At 40.5% G+C, this 13,967-nt stretch overlaps 1 protein-coding gene across 1 annotated transcript in view; it reads left to right on the top strand.

Annotated features, from left to right (window-relative positions):
• SLC35F2 (solute carrier family 35 member F2) overlaps positions 1-13,967 on the top strand; it is a 141,411-nt gene that overhangs the window by 2,741 nt on the left and 124,703 nt on the right. The window lies entirely within an intron of this gene.

Below are 13,967 nucleotides of genomic sequence, written 5' to 3'. Positions count from 1 at the left end.
TTCAGATTCATATTTCAAACTACCTCTCCTCTAAGATGTCATATAGACATTTCACAGTTCACTCTGTGTTGATTAGGATTCTTTGAAAAAAGTTTTAGTTCAGTTCAGTTCAGTCATGTTCTCTCAGTCATGTCCGACTCTGCAACCCCATGAATTGCAGCACGCCAGGCCTCCCTGTCCATCACGAACTCCCGGAGTTCACTTAGACTCACGTCCATCGAGTCAGTGATGCCATCCAGCCATCTCATCCTCTGTCGTCCCCTTCTCCTCCTGCCCCGAGTCGCTACCAGCATCAGAGTCTTTTCCAATGAGTCAACTCTACGCATGAGGTGGCCAAAGTACTGGAGTTTCAGCTTTAGCATCATTTCCAAAGAAATCCCAGGGCTGATCTCCTTCAGAATGGACTGGTTGGATCTCCTTGCAGTCCAAGGGACCCTCAAGAGTCTTCTCCAACACCACAGTTCAAAAGCATCAATTCAAAAAAAAAAAAAAAAAAAGCATCAATTCTTTGGTGTTCAGCCTTCTTCACAGTCCAACTCTCACATCCATACATGACCACTGGAAAACCATAGCCTTGACTAGATGGACCTTAGTTGGCAAAGTAATGTCTCTGCTTTTGAATATGCTATCTAGGTTGGTCATAACTTTCCTTCCAAGGAGTAAGCGTCTTTTAATTTCATGGCTGCAGTCACTGTCTGCAGTGATTTTGGAGCCCCCCCCCCCCAAAATAAAGTCTAACACTATTTCCACTGTTTCCCCATCTATTTGCCATGAAGTGATGGGACCAGATGCCATGATCTTCATTTTCTGAATGTTGAGCTTTAAGCCAACTTTTTCACTCTCCTCTTTCACTTTCATCAAGAGGCTTTTTAGCTCCTCTTCACTTTCTGCCATAAGGGTGGTGTCATCTGCATATCTGAGGTTATTGATATTTCTCCTGGCAATCTTGATTCCAGCTTGTGTTTCTTCCAGTCCAGCGTTTCTCATGATGTACTCTGCATAGAAGTTAAATAAGCAGGGTGACAATATACAGCCTTGACGTACTCCTTTTCCTATTTGGAACCAGTCTGTTGCTCCATGTCCAGTTCTAATTGTTGCTTCCTGACCTGCATACAGATTTCTCAAGAGGCAGGTCAGGTGGTCTGTATTCCCATCTCTCTCAGAATTTTCCACAGTTTACTGTGATCCACACAGTCAAAAGCTTTGGCATAGTCAGTAAAGCAGAAATAGATGTTTTTCTGAAACTCTCTTGCTTTTTCGATGACCCAGCAGATGTTGGCAATTTGATCTCTGATTCCTCTGCCTTTTCTAAAACCAGCTTGAACATCAGGAAGTTCACGGTTCACATATTGTTGAAGCATGGCTTGGAGAATTTTGAGCATTACTTTACTAGCATGTAAGATGAGTGCAATTGTGCAGTAGTTTGAGCATTCTTTGGCATTGCCTTTCTTTGGGATTGGAATGAAAACTGACCTTTTCCAGTCCTGTGGCCACTGCTGAGTTTTCCAGATTTGCTGGCATATTGAGTGCAGCACTTTCACAGCATCATCTTTCAGGATTTGAAACAGCTCAACTGGAATTCCATCACCTCCACTAGCTTTGTTTGTAGTGATGCTTTCTAAGGCCCACTTGACTTCACATTCCAGGATGTCTGGCTCTAGGTGAGTGATCACACCATCGTGATTATCTTGGTCATGAAGATCTTTTTGTACAGTTCTTCTGTGTATTCTTGCCACCTCTTCTTAGTATCTTCTGCTTCTGTTAGGTCCATACCATTTCTGTCCTTTATCGAGCCCATCTTTGCATGAAATGTTCCCTTGGTATCTTTAATTTTCTTAAAGTGATCTCTAGTCTGTCCCATTCTGTTCTTTTCTTCTATTTCTTTGCAGTGATCGCTGAAGAAGGCTTTTTTATCCCTTCTTGCTATTCTTTGGAACTCTGCATTCAGATGCTTATATCTTTCCTTTTCTCCTTTGCTTTTCGCTTCTCTTCTTTTCACAGCTATTTGTAAGGCTTCCCCAGACAGCCATTTTGCTTTTTTGCATTTCTTTTCCATGGGGATGTTCTTAATCCCTGTCTCCTGTACAATGTCACAAACCTCATTCCATAGTTCATCAGGCATTCTATCTATCAGATCTAGGCCCTTAAATCTATTTCTCACTTCCACTGTATAATCATAAGGGATTTGATTTAGGTCATACCCAATGGTCTAGCGGTTTTCCCTACTTTCTTCAATTTCAGTCTGAATTTGGCAATAAGGAGTTTATGATCTGAGCCACAGTCAGCTCCTGGGCTTGTTTTTGCTGACTGTATAGAGCTTCTCCATCTTTGGCTGCAAAGAATATAATCAATCTGATTTCGGTGTTGACCATCTGGTCATGTCCATGTGTAGAGTCTTCTCTTATGTTGTTGGAAGAGAGTGTTTGCTAAGAGCAATGCATTTTCTTGGCAAAACGCTATTAGTCGAGAAACACCTGGAGTAACAGGCAAATTTGGCCTTGGAAGTTTTAGTTAGGGTGATATAAAAAGATAAGTGTGCTTATCACAAGAGTACAGAGGTATTTTCACAGAGTCCACAGGCTGGTGTGCAGCTGTTATCAGGAAGGGGTTGGAACCGGGAAAGGGAAAGATCTGAAGAACCCAGGCAGCATGTGTCCCTGTCTCTCTTATATTTCTTTCTGTCTGACATCTGCTTAATCCTTATCTCCCTGCAAATCAGCTTTCCCTGCTATTTAGTCCATATGGAAGACTGTAGTTGCTTCAGTTTCCAAGATATATATTTAGACACATATGGAAACCAATTTCCATTTTTCTGTAGAGACAGTCTGGTTGACCCAGTTCAGAATACGTGTTCATACCAAAGAGATATGGTCAGGGGAAGAGGAACATGCAGCAGGTCAATCACTTTGTATGGGGTGTGTGGGATATTAGCAGTCCTGGAGAAAGGATGGGTCAGTGCCTTCCTTTTGTCTCAAAATATATTCTCTATAATGTCCAATAATGAACTCAGTAGCTAAAAAAATTTTTTTCTAATTTTTATTGGAGTATAGTTGATTTACAATGTTGTATTAGTATCAGATGTGCAGCAAAGTGAATCAGTTATACATATATATGTATATATTTATAATATATATATACATGTATCCACTATTTTTTAAAATATTCTTTTCCCATATAGGCCATTACAGAGTACTCTTGTTGTTGCTGTTCAGTTGCTCAGTCATATCTGACTCTTTGCAAACCCATGGACTGCAGCTCACCATGCTTCCCTGTCCATCACCATCTCCTGGAGTTTGTCCATTGACTCAGTGATGCCATCCAAACATCTCATCCTCTGTTGTCCCCTTCTCCTCCTGCCTTCAATTTTTTCCAGCATCAGGGTCTTTTCCAGTGAGTCAGCTCTTCACATAAGGTGGCCAAAGTATTGGAGCTTCAACTTTAGCATTTGTCCTTCTAATGAATATTCAGGATTGATTTCCTTTGCAGCCAAAACAAGGTTGACTGGATTGATCTCCTCGCAGTCCAAGGGACTCTCAAGAATCCTCTCCAACACCACAGTTCAAAAGTATTAATTCTTTGTTGCTCAGCTTTCTTTATGGTCCAGCTCTCACATCTATACATGACCACTGGAAAAACCATAGCTTTCACTAGATGGACCATTGTCGTCAAAGTAATGTCTCTGCTCTTTAATACACTATCCAGATTAATCATAACTTTTCTTCCAAGGAGCAAACGTCTTTTAATTTCATGGCTTCAGCCACCATCTGTAGTGATTTTGAAGCCCAAGAAAATAAAGTCTATCACTGTTTCCATTTTTTGCCCATCTATTTCCCATGAATTGATGGGACCAGATGCCATGATCTTATTTATTTGAATGTTGAGTTTTGAGCCAGCATTTTCACTCTTCCCTTTCACTTTCATTAAGAGGCTCTTTAGTTCTTCTTCACTTTCTGCCATAAGGGTGGTGCCATCTGCATATCTGAGGTTATTGGTATTTCTCCTGGCAATCTTGATTCCAGCTTGTGCTTCCTCCAGACTGGCATTTCTCATGATGTACTCTGCATATAATTTAAATAAGCTGGGTGACAATATATAGTCATGACGTACTCTATTCCCAATTTTGAACCAGTCTGTTATTCCATGTCCAGTTCTAACTGTTGCTTCTTGACCTGCATACAGATTTCTCAAAAGGCAGGTAAGGTGGTCTGGTGTTCCCATCTCTTCAAGAATTTTCTATAATTTGTTGTGATCCACACAGTCAAAGGCTTTAGTGTAGTCAATGAAGCAGAAGTAGATGTGTTTCTGGAATTCTCTTGCTTTTTCTGTGATCCAGTGGATGTTGGCAATTTGATGTCTGGTCCCTCTGCCTTTTCTAAATCCAGCTTGAACATCTGGAAGTTCTTGGTTCATGTACTGTCAAAACCTGGCTTGGAGAATTTTGAGCATTACTTTGCTAACATGTGAAATGAGGGCAATTGTGCGGTAGTTTGAACATTCTTTGTCATTGCCCTTGTTTGGGATTTGGATGAAAACTGACCTTTTCCAGTCCTATGGCCATTGCTGAGTTTTCCATATTTGCTGATGAAGATGAATTCAGTGGCTTTCTTGCTGTTTTCTTTTGCTGTGTATTACAATTTGGTTAATGGCGTTAGTATCTACCCTAGCTCCTAAGACACATGAAAGTTTTTGGTACTGAACTGGGAGGCTGGGAGTTTGTGTTGCATAAAGGGGAGAGGTGAAATTGGTCTAAAGGTGGCAGAATGTAGAGCTAATTATTAGCTAATAATCTGATAGATAGTATCCAGAACAAAAGTAAAACAGAAAGGAATTTAGGCAGGCCTTAGAAAAAAATGGGTAGAAGGAGCAGATATAGCTGTAAGCTACCAGAGTGAAAACTGGGGAATCCATCCCAAAGAAAGGTTTGTATGAAATATCAGAATATGGCTTGGTTAGACACCACAAGCCAGAGGAAAAGCATAGGACTTTTTATAAGGTCCTCAACCTCAGGAGAGATCTAATGAGGACACTAAGGATTTAGACACTACATTCAGTTGATTAAGATAGAATAGAAACTTCATCTATCTTGGAATCTTCACTCTTCTTTGTTGTATTCTGCCAATCATTAAGTCTTGTTGCATTTACTTCAACAGTATAGATTTATGACATTTCTGAACTCCCCACTATCACTGTCGGTTCATTTCATTCTCTTATCACTTTAGGCTACACTGCTCAAAGGCATCTCTATTAGTTTCCTAGGCCTGAAGTAAAAGAATACCACAAAAGGAGTGGCTTAAAATAACACAAAAGGAATGGTTTAAAATGCTGGGCTGGATAAATCACAAGCTGGAATCAAGATTGCCAGGAGAAATATCAATAACCTCAGATATGCAGATGATACCACCCTTATGGCAGAAAGTGAAGAGAAACTAAAGAGCTCTTGATGAAGGTGAAAGAGGAGAGTGGAAAACTGACTTAAAACTCAACTTTCAAGAAACAAAGATCATGGCACTGGGTCCCATTACCTCATTGCAAATAGATGGGGAAATGATGGAAATAGTGACAAACTTTATTTTCTTGGGTTCCAAAATCCCTGTGGATGGTGACTGCAGCCAGAAATTAAAAGACACTTGCTCCTTGGAAGAAAAGCTATGACAAACCTACACAGTGTATTAAAAAGCAGAAACATTACTTTGCCGACAAAGGTCTGTATTGTCAAAGCTATGGTTTTTCCAGTAGTCATGTATGGATGTGAGAGTTGGACTATAAAGAAAGCTGAGCATGGAAGAATTGATGTTTTTGAACTGTGGTGTTGGAGAAGACTCTTGAGAATCCCTGGGACTGCAAGGAAATCAATCCAGTCAATCCTAAAGGAAATCAATCCTGAGTATTCACTGGAAGGACAGATGCTGAAGCTGAAGCTCCAGATGCAAAGAGCTGACTCATTGAAAAAGACCCTGATGCTGGGAAAGATAAAAAGCAGGAGGAGGAAGGACGACAGAGGATGAGATGGTTGGATGGCATCACCAACTCAGTGGTCATGAGTTTAAGCAAGTTCTGCAAGATTATGAAGGGCAAGGAAGAGTGGGGTGCTGCAGTCCACGGGATTGCAAAGAGTTGGACATGTCTGAGCAACTGAACAACAACAAAATAACAGAAATTTATGGGCTTATAGTTCTAGTGCTAGAAATAAAAAATCAGGATATCAGTAGAATTGGTTGCTTCCTTAAAAAATTTTTATTTATTTATTTGGCCGTGTTGGGTCTTAATTGACATATGTGGGATCTTTCATTTCAGGGAGTGGTCTAAGTAGTTGCCCCACAACATATGGGATCTTAGTTCCCTGACCAGGGATGGAACCTACGTCTCCTGCATTAAAAGGTGGGTTCTCAATCACTCGACACCAGGGAAGTCCCAGCTTGATTCCTTCTTAGGGTTGTGAACAAGACTATATTCCATCCTTCTTAACTTCTGGTGGTTTACTGGTGATCTTTGTTTGGAGTTACTTGGACTGTGGATGTGTCACTCCAATTCTCCACCTTCACAGGTCATTGCCCCCTTATCTCTTCACATAATCTTCCCTCTGTACATGCCTGTGTCTGTTTCCAAATTTCTCCTATTTTATAAGGACGCTAGTCATATTGCATTATGACTGAATGTGTGCTGTCACTTCAGTTGTATCTGACTCTTTCTGATCCTATGGACCATAGCCCACCAAGCTCCTCTGTCCATGGGATTCTCCAGGCAAGAATACTGGAGTGGGCTTCTGTGCCTTCCTTTAGGGGATATTTCCAACCTATGGATCAAACCTGCATTGACAGGCAAGTTTTTCGCCGCTAGCACCATCTGGACTGAAAGACCTCATCTTAATTTGATCATCTGTAAAGATTGTTTACAAATAAGATATACATCTAAAGTACTGGAAGTTAGAACTTCAAAACAAATTATTCCTTAGCAGGCCCCCATTTTGTGTCTACATTTCTTCCAAAATTATTTTATTGGGGCTTCCCTGATGGCTCCATTTTATTAAACACCTCCAATGAAAAACATCTACTTCTGCTTCATTGACTATGCCAAAGCCTTTGACTGTGTGGATCACAATCAACTGTGGAAAATTCTGAGAGAGATGGGAATGCCTCTTGAGAAATCTGTATGCAGGTCAGGAAGCAACAGTTAGAACTGGACATGGAACAACAGACTGGTTCCAAATAGGAAAAGGAGTACGTCAAGGCTGTGTATTGTCACCCTGCTTATTTAACTTATATGCAGAGTACATCATGAGAAACGCTGGACTGGAAGAAACACAAGCTGGAATCAAGATTGCCAGGAGAAATATCAATAACCTCAGATATGCAGATGACACCACCCTTATGGCAGAAAGTGAAGAGGAACTAAAAAGCCTCTTACTGAAAGTGAAAGAGGGGAGTGAAAAAGTTGGCTTAAAGCTCAACATTCAGAAAACCAAGATCATGGCATCTGGTCCCATCACTTCATGGCAAATAGGTGGGGAAACAGTGGAAACAGTGTCAGACTTTATTTTTTTGGGCTCCAAAATCACTGCAGATGGTGGCTGCAGCCATGAAATTAAAAGACACTTACTCCTTGGAAGAAAAGTTATAACCAACCTTAATAGCATATTCAAAAGCAGAGACATTACTTTGCCAACTAAGGTCTGTCTAGTCAAGGCTATGTTTTTTCCAGTGGTCATGTATGGATGTGAAAGTTGGACTGTGAAGAAGGCTGAGAACTGAAGAATTGATGCTTTTGAACTGTGGTGTTGGAAAAGAATGTTGATAGTCCCTTGGACTGCAAGGAGATCCAACCAGTCCATTCTGAAGGAGATCAGCCCTGGGATTTCTTTGAAAGGAATGATGCTAAAGCTGAAACTCCAGTACTTTGGCCACCTGATGCGAAGAGTTGACTCATTGGAAAAGACTCTGATGCTGGAAGGGATTGGGGGCAGGAGGAGAAAGGACAACGGAGGATGAGATGGCTGGATGGCATCACTGACTCAATGGACGTGAGTTTGAGTGACTAACTCTGGGAGTTGGTGATGGACAGGGAGGCCTGGCGTGCTGTGATTCATGGGGTCGCAAAGAGTAGGACATGACTGAGCGACTGTACTGAACTGAATGACTTATTCATCCTAGGATAAAATCTAAATACCTAATAGCATCATGTATGACCAACAATAATGTGATGTCTATAATCTAATCAGTAATTCCTCTACATGACATGCAATTTGTATTATACTAGTTTCCGCCCCCCCCTGCTGTTCTCCCTTTCCTTATATCTTTTTTACCAGATGAAAATATGGTTAGCAAATTTCTATTTATCTTCCAAGGCTCATTTGTAGCCTTTCTAAACCATCTATGCCCTTCAAAGAGAATCAATTTGTCTCTCATCTGTGTTACTAAAGCAGGTAAGCAGAGAGTATTCTGTGCTTATACAATATCTCTTATATCTTCTATAAAATATCTCATTGAATCATGGCTATAGTTTGACTATTTCTTGCTAGATTGTAAGTTCCTTAAGGCCAGAGGGACTCCTTAATTTTATGCTATTTCCCCAGCACACACAGAGCTGGCACATAGTAGTACTCTATAAATGCTCATTGAGTGAAAATTAATTGTCAGCCATAATTATCATGAACCTGAACTTTTAAACATATGCAGTGTGCACACAATACGATGAGGTTCATAATGAATTAGAATTGATTAATTTCATAATTGCTAAAATTTGTCTTTGAATAATTCATGAATAACTTTAAAGTACATTTGAATTACGTAAGCTGAGTAAAAATACTTTAATACTTTAATAAAATACATTGTTATGTTTGTATTTGTAGACATTTAAGCTTAGAAAATAAGGCAGATAGTAGGGAAAATTTAATTTAAGAAAACTTCTTAAGCTGCTACTCAGGGCATTCTGCTGAGAAAAAATGGAAAATGCTGGAAAGGAGAATACTCTGTTGTTTATTAACCAAGAGTTAAGAGACTTGTGTTCTGATCCCAGCATTGCCACTAAGTTTGGGGGACTTTTTATAAATCACTTACTCTCTCTGGATCTTTGTGTCCTCATCTGACACTAAAAGAGTTGAGTTGCATTAGTATTTTTCAAGCTAGGGGTTGTAAAATCAACCTGGTGGGAAACTACCAGAATTCAAAACAAAACTCCAGAGTCCATCATACATAATAGGGATGTTTGTTGCATGAAACTTTTCTTTCAGTGATGTGTGTGTGTGTGAGTGTGTTGTGTGTGTGTGTTTGTATGTGTATTTTCATACTTGTCTGTACTGGGTCAAGATGTAAAATTTATTTCTTTTGGGTCAAAGTAAAAAATTTTTAAAGCTAGGTGATTTTTAATGCAGCTTCTGACTTTGAGATTCTCTTAAAATGCTCAGGAATTCTCCATGCAGTATCCATGTTTGCTACATTAAATCTATATACATGTGCTGTGATTTACAAGTGAGAAGACAACAAAAATTTTGCTCTTCTTTCAGTCTTCACCACCTAAGTAAAGGGAAACACCATTTTTTTTAGTTGCTCAGTTCAGAAATCTCAGCTTGATGCCACACTTTTTATGTCTCCCATAAGTGTTCCACTAACAAGTTTGATAGGACAGTGGCTCTGGCTGCAGTAGACCTGGGAGGTGCTGTGTGTGGCATAAATCCTCTTGGAGGAGGTCGCCATTAGCCCCACCAAAGGGCCACCAAGCAGATGACCCACAAACTGGAGAACAATTACACCAAAGAAGTTGCACTGTTGCAAAATTCTAGGGCCCACAAAAGTTTCCTCAACCTGGGGATCCGGCAAAGGGACTGAGAACCCCTAGGGAATTTGATGTTGAAGACCAGTGGGGTTTGATTATAGAGCTTCCACAGAACTGGGGAAACAGACTCTTGGAGGGCACAAACAAAACTTTGTGCCCACCAGGACCCAGGAGAAAGGAGCAGTGACCCCACAAGAGACAGAGCCAGAGTTGCCTGTGAGTGTCCAGGAGTATCCAGTGGAGGTGTGGGTGGACAGTGGCCTGCTGCGGGGTCAGGCACACTGAATACAACAGTCCTGGGAGCTGTGGATGGTGTGCTGGCATAAGACCTTGAAGGAGGTAGCCATCACTGCCATTACACCTACCACAGTTTGACCTCAGGGAGGGAACTACAGGGAGTTACCCATCAACAGAAAATTGGATTACAGATTTACTGAGCATGGCCCTGCCCATCAGAGCAAGACCCAGATTCCCCCACAGCCAGTCCCTCGCATCAGGAAGCTTCCACAAGCCTCTTATCCTCACCCATCAGAGGGCAAACAGAAAGGAAACCACAAACACAGAAAACTAACCAAACTGACCACATATATCACAGCCTTATCTAATTCAATGAAACTATGAGCCATGCCATGTAGGGCCACCCAAGATGCATGGGCCATGGTGGAAATTTCTGACAACACATGGTCCATTGGAGGGAGAATGGGAATGGCAAACCACTTCAGTATTCTTACCTTGAGAACCCCATGAACAGTATGAAAAAGCAAAAAGATATGACACTGAGAGATGAAATCCCTAGGTCAGTAGGTGGCCAATATGATACTGGAGAAGAGTGGAGAAATAGATTCAAAAAGAATGAAGAGGCTGAGCCAAAGTGAAAATTACACCCAGTTGTGATGTGACTGGTGATAGAAAGAAAAATATTGCTGTAAAGGACAATATTACTTGGGAACCTGGAATGTTAGATTCATGAATCAAGGTAAATTGGAAGTGGTCAAACAGAAGATGGCAAGACTGAACATCGATTTTTTAGGAATCAGTGAACTAAAATGAACCAGAATGGGTGAATTTAATTTTAGATGACCATTATATCTTCTACTATGGGCAAGAATCCCTTAGAAGAAATGGAGTAGCCTTCATAGTCAACAAAAGAGTCTGAAATGCAGTATTTGGGTGCAGTCTCAAAAATGACAGAATGATCTCTGTTTCTTTCCAAGGCAAACCATTCTATATCACAGTAATCTAAATCTATGCCCCAATCAGTGATACCAAAGAAGCTGAAGTTGAATGGTTCCATGATGACCTACAAGACCTTCTAGAACTAACATCAAAGAAAGATGTCCGATTCATCATAGGGAACTGGAATGCAAAAGTAGGAAGTCAAGAGATACCTGGAGTAACAGGCAAGTTTGTCCTTGGAATACAAAATGAAGCAGGGCAAAGGCTAACAGAGTTTTGCCATGAGAAAGTATTGGTCATAGCAACGTATCCCCTCTTCCAACAACACAAGAGAAGACTGTACACATGAATGTCACCAGATGGTCAGTACCAAACTCAAATTGATTATATTCTTTGCAGCTGAAGATAGTATAGATTATATTCTCTATACAGTCAGCAAAAACAAGACCAGGAGCTGACTGTGGCTGAGATCATAAACTCCTTATTGCAAAATTCAGACTTAAACTGAAGAAAGTGAGAAAATTATTAGACCATTCAGGTATGACCAAAATCAAATTCCTTGTGATTTACAGTGGAAATGACAGATTCAAGAGATTAGATCTGATAGAGTGCTGAAGAACTATGGACAGAGGTTCATGACATTGTACAGAAGGTGATGATCAAGACCATCCCCAAGAAAAAGAAATGCAAAAAGGCAAAATGGTTGTCTGTGAGTTCATTCCTCCACTTTTCTTGGAAAATGTATATCCTGTGAGGATATATTAGATATTCTGACATTTCCCCCCAGTGATTAGATACATTCTCAGTATGTTTTAAAAAATGAGAAGGGTAATGTTTTAAATAAGTTGACTGCTGGGATAAAATAACAAGCAAAAATATGCTAATCAGGAATGGTGGTGTTTGAGTCAGTAAAAACATGACAATTTACCCCTTTGTGTAGAGACTCTGGGTGTGGGTAAAAGGACCTGTGACCTTCCTCATCACATGGCCTATAGCGTCCTTACATGGAAACTAGCATGACCAGTCAACTTTCAAATTTCTGGGTAAAGCTGAAAAAATTGAATAACATTTAAGGTAGAGTAAAGTTTATTCTGACATTGTACAGGAGGCGGTGATCAAAACCATGCCCAAGAAACACAAATGCAAAAAGGCAAAATGGTTGTCTGAGGAGGCCTTACAAATAGCTGGCAAAAGAAGAGAAGCAAAAGGCAAAGGAGAAAAGGAAAGATATACCCATTTGAATGCAGAGTTCCAAAAAATAGCAAGGAGAGATAAGAAAGCCTTCCTCAGAGATCAATGCAAAGAAACAGAGGAAAAAAATAGAATGGCAAAGACTAGAGATCTCTTCAAGAAAATTAGATACCAAGGGAACATTTCATGCAAAAATGGGCACAATAAAGGACAGAAAATGCATGGACCTTACAGAAGAAGATATTAAGAAGAAATAGCAAGAAGACACAGAAGAGCTATACAAAAAAGATCTTCATGACCCAGATAAACATGATGGTGTGATCATTTACCTAGAACCTGACATCCTGGAGTGCAAAGTCAAGTGGACCTTAGGAAGCATCACTATGAACAAAGCTAGTGAAGGTGATAGAATTCCAGCTAGAATTTCGGTCCTAAAAAATGATGTTGTAAAAGTGCTGCACTCAATATGCCACCGAATTTGGAAAACTCAACAGTGGCCACAAGACTGGAAAAAGTCAGTTTTCACTTCAATCCCAAAGAAAGGCAATACCAAAGAATGTTCAAACTACCACACATTTGCACTCGTCTCACACACTAGCAAAATAATGCTCAAAATTCTCCAAGCCAGGCTTCAACAGTACATGAACCATGAATTCCATATGTTCAAGCTGGATTTTAAAAAGGCAGAGGAACAAGAGATCAAATTGCCAACATCCACTGGATCATTGAAAAAGCAAGAGAATTCCAGAAATACATCTACTTCTGCTTCACTGACTATGCTAAAGCCTTTGACTGTGTGGATGACAACAAATTGTGGAAAATTCTGAAAGAGATGGGAATACCAGACCACCTGACCTGCCTCCTGAGAAATCTGTATGCAGGTCAAGAAGCAACAGTTAGAACTGGACATGGAACAACAGACTGGTTCCAAATAGGAAAAGGAGTACGTCAAGGCTGTGTATTGTCACCCTGCTTATTTAACTTTTATGCAAGGTACATCATGTGAAATGCCAGGCTGGGTGAAGCACAAGCTGGAATTAAGATTGCCAGGAGAAATATCAATAACCTCAGATATGCAGATTACACCTCCCTTATGACAGAAAGCAAAGTGGAACTAAAGAGCTTCTCAATGAAAGTGGAAGAGGAGAGTGAAAAAGTTGGCTTTTAAAACTCAACATTCAGAAAACTAAGATCATGGCATCCAGTACCATCACTTCATGGCAAATAGATGGGGAAACAGTTGAAACAGTGGCAGACTTTATTTCGGGAGGGCTCCAAAATCACTGCAGATGGTGACTGCAGCCATGAAATTAAAAGGTGCTTGCTCCTTGGAAGAAAAACTATGACCAACTTAGACAGCATATTTAAAAGCAGAGATGTTACTTTGCAAACAAAGGCCCACTTAGTCAAAGCTGTTTTTTCCAGTAGTTATGCATAGATGTCAGAGTTGGACCATAAGGAAAGCTGAAACATTGATAGTTTTGAAATGTGGTGTTGGAGAAGACTCTTGAGAATCCCTTGGACTGCAAGGAGATCAAACCAGTCAATCCTAAAGGAAATCAATCCTGAATTTTCATTGGAAGGACTGATGCTGAAGCTGAAACTCCAATACTTTGGTCACCTGATGCAAAGAACTGATTCATTGGAAAAGACCCTGATGCCGGGAAAGAGTGGAGGCAGAAGGAGAAGGTGGCCACAGATGATGAGATGGTTGGATGGCATGACTCTATGGACATGCGTTTTTTGCAAGCTCCAGGAGTTGGTGATGTATAGGAAAGCCTGGCATGCTGCAGTCCTTGGTGTCGCAAAGAACCAGACATGACTGAGTGGCT

The sequence above is a fragment of the Ovis aries genome, chromosome 15 (assembly GCF_016772045.2).
Source record: "Ovis aries strain OAR_USU_Benz2616 breed Rambouillet chromosome 15, ARS-UI_Ramb_v3.0, whole genome shotgun sequence".
Classification (NCBI taxonomy): domain Eukaryota; kingdom Metazoa; phylum Chordata; class Mammalia; order Artiodactyla; family Bovidae; genus Ovis; species Ovis aries.
Note: the sequence above shows the minus strand (reverse complement) of the source record. Positions and strands in the feature narration are given on the sequence as shown.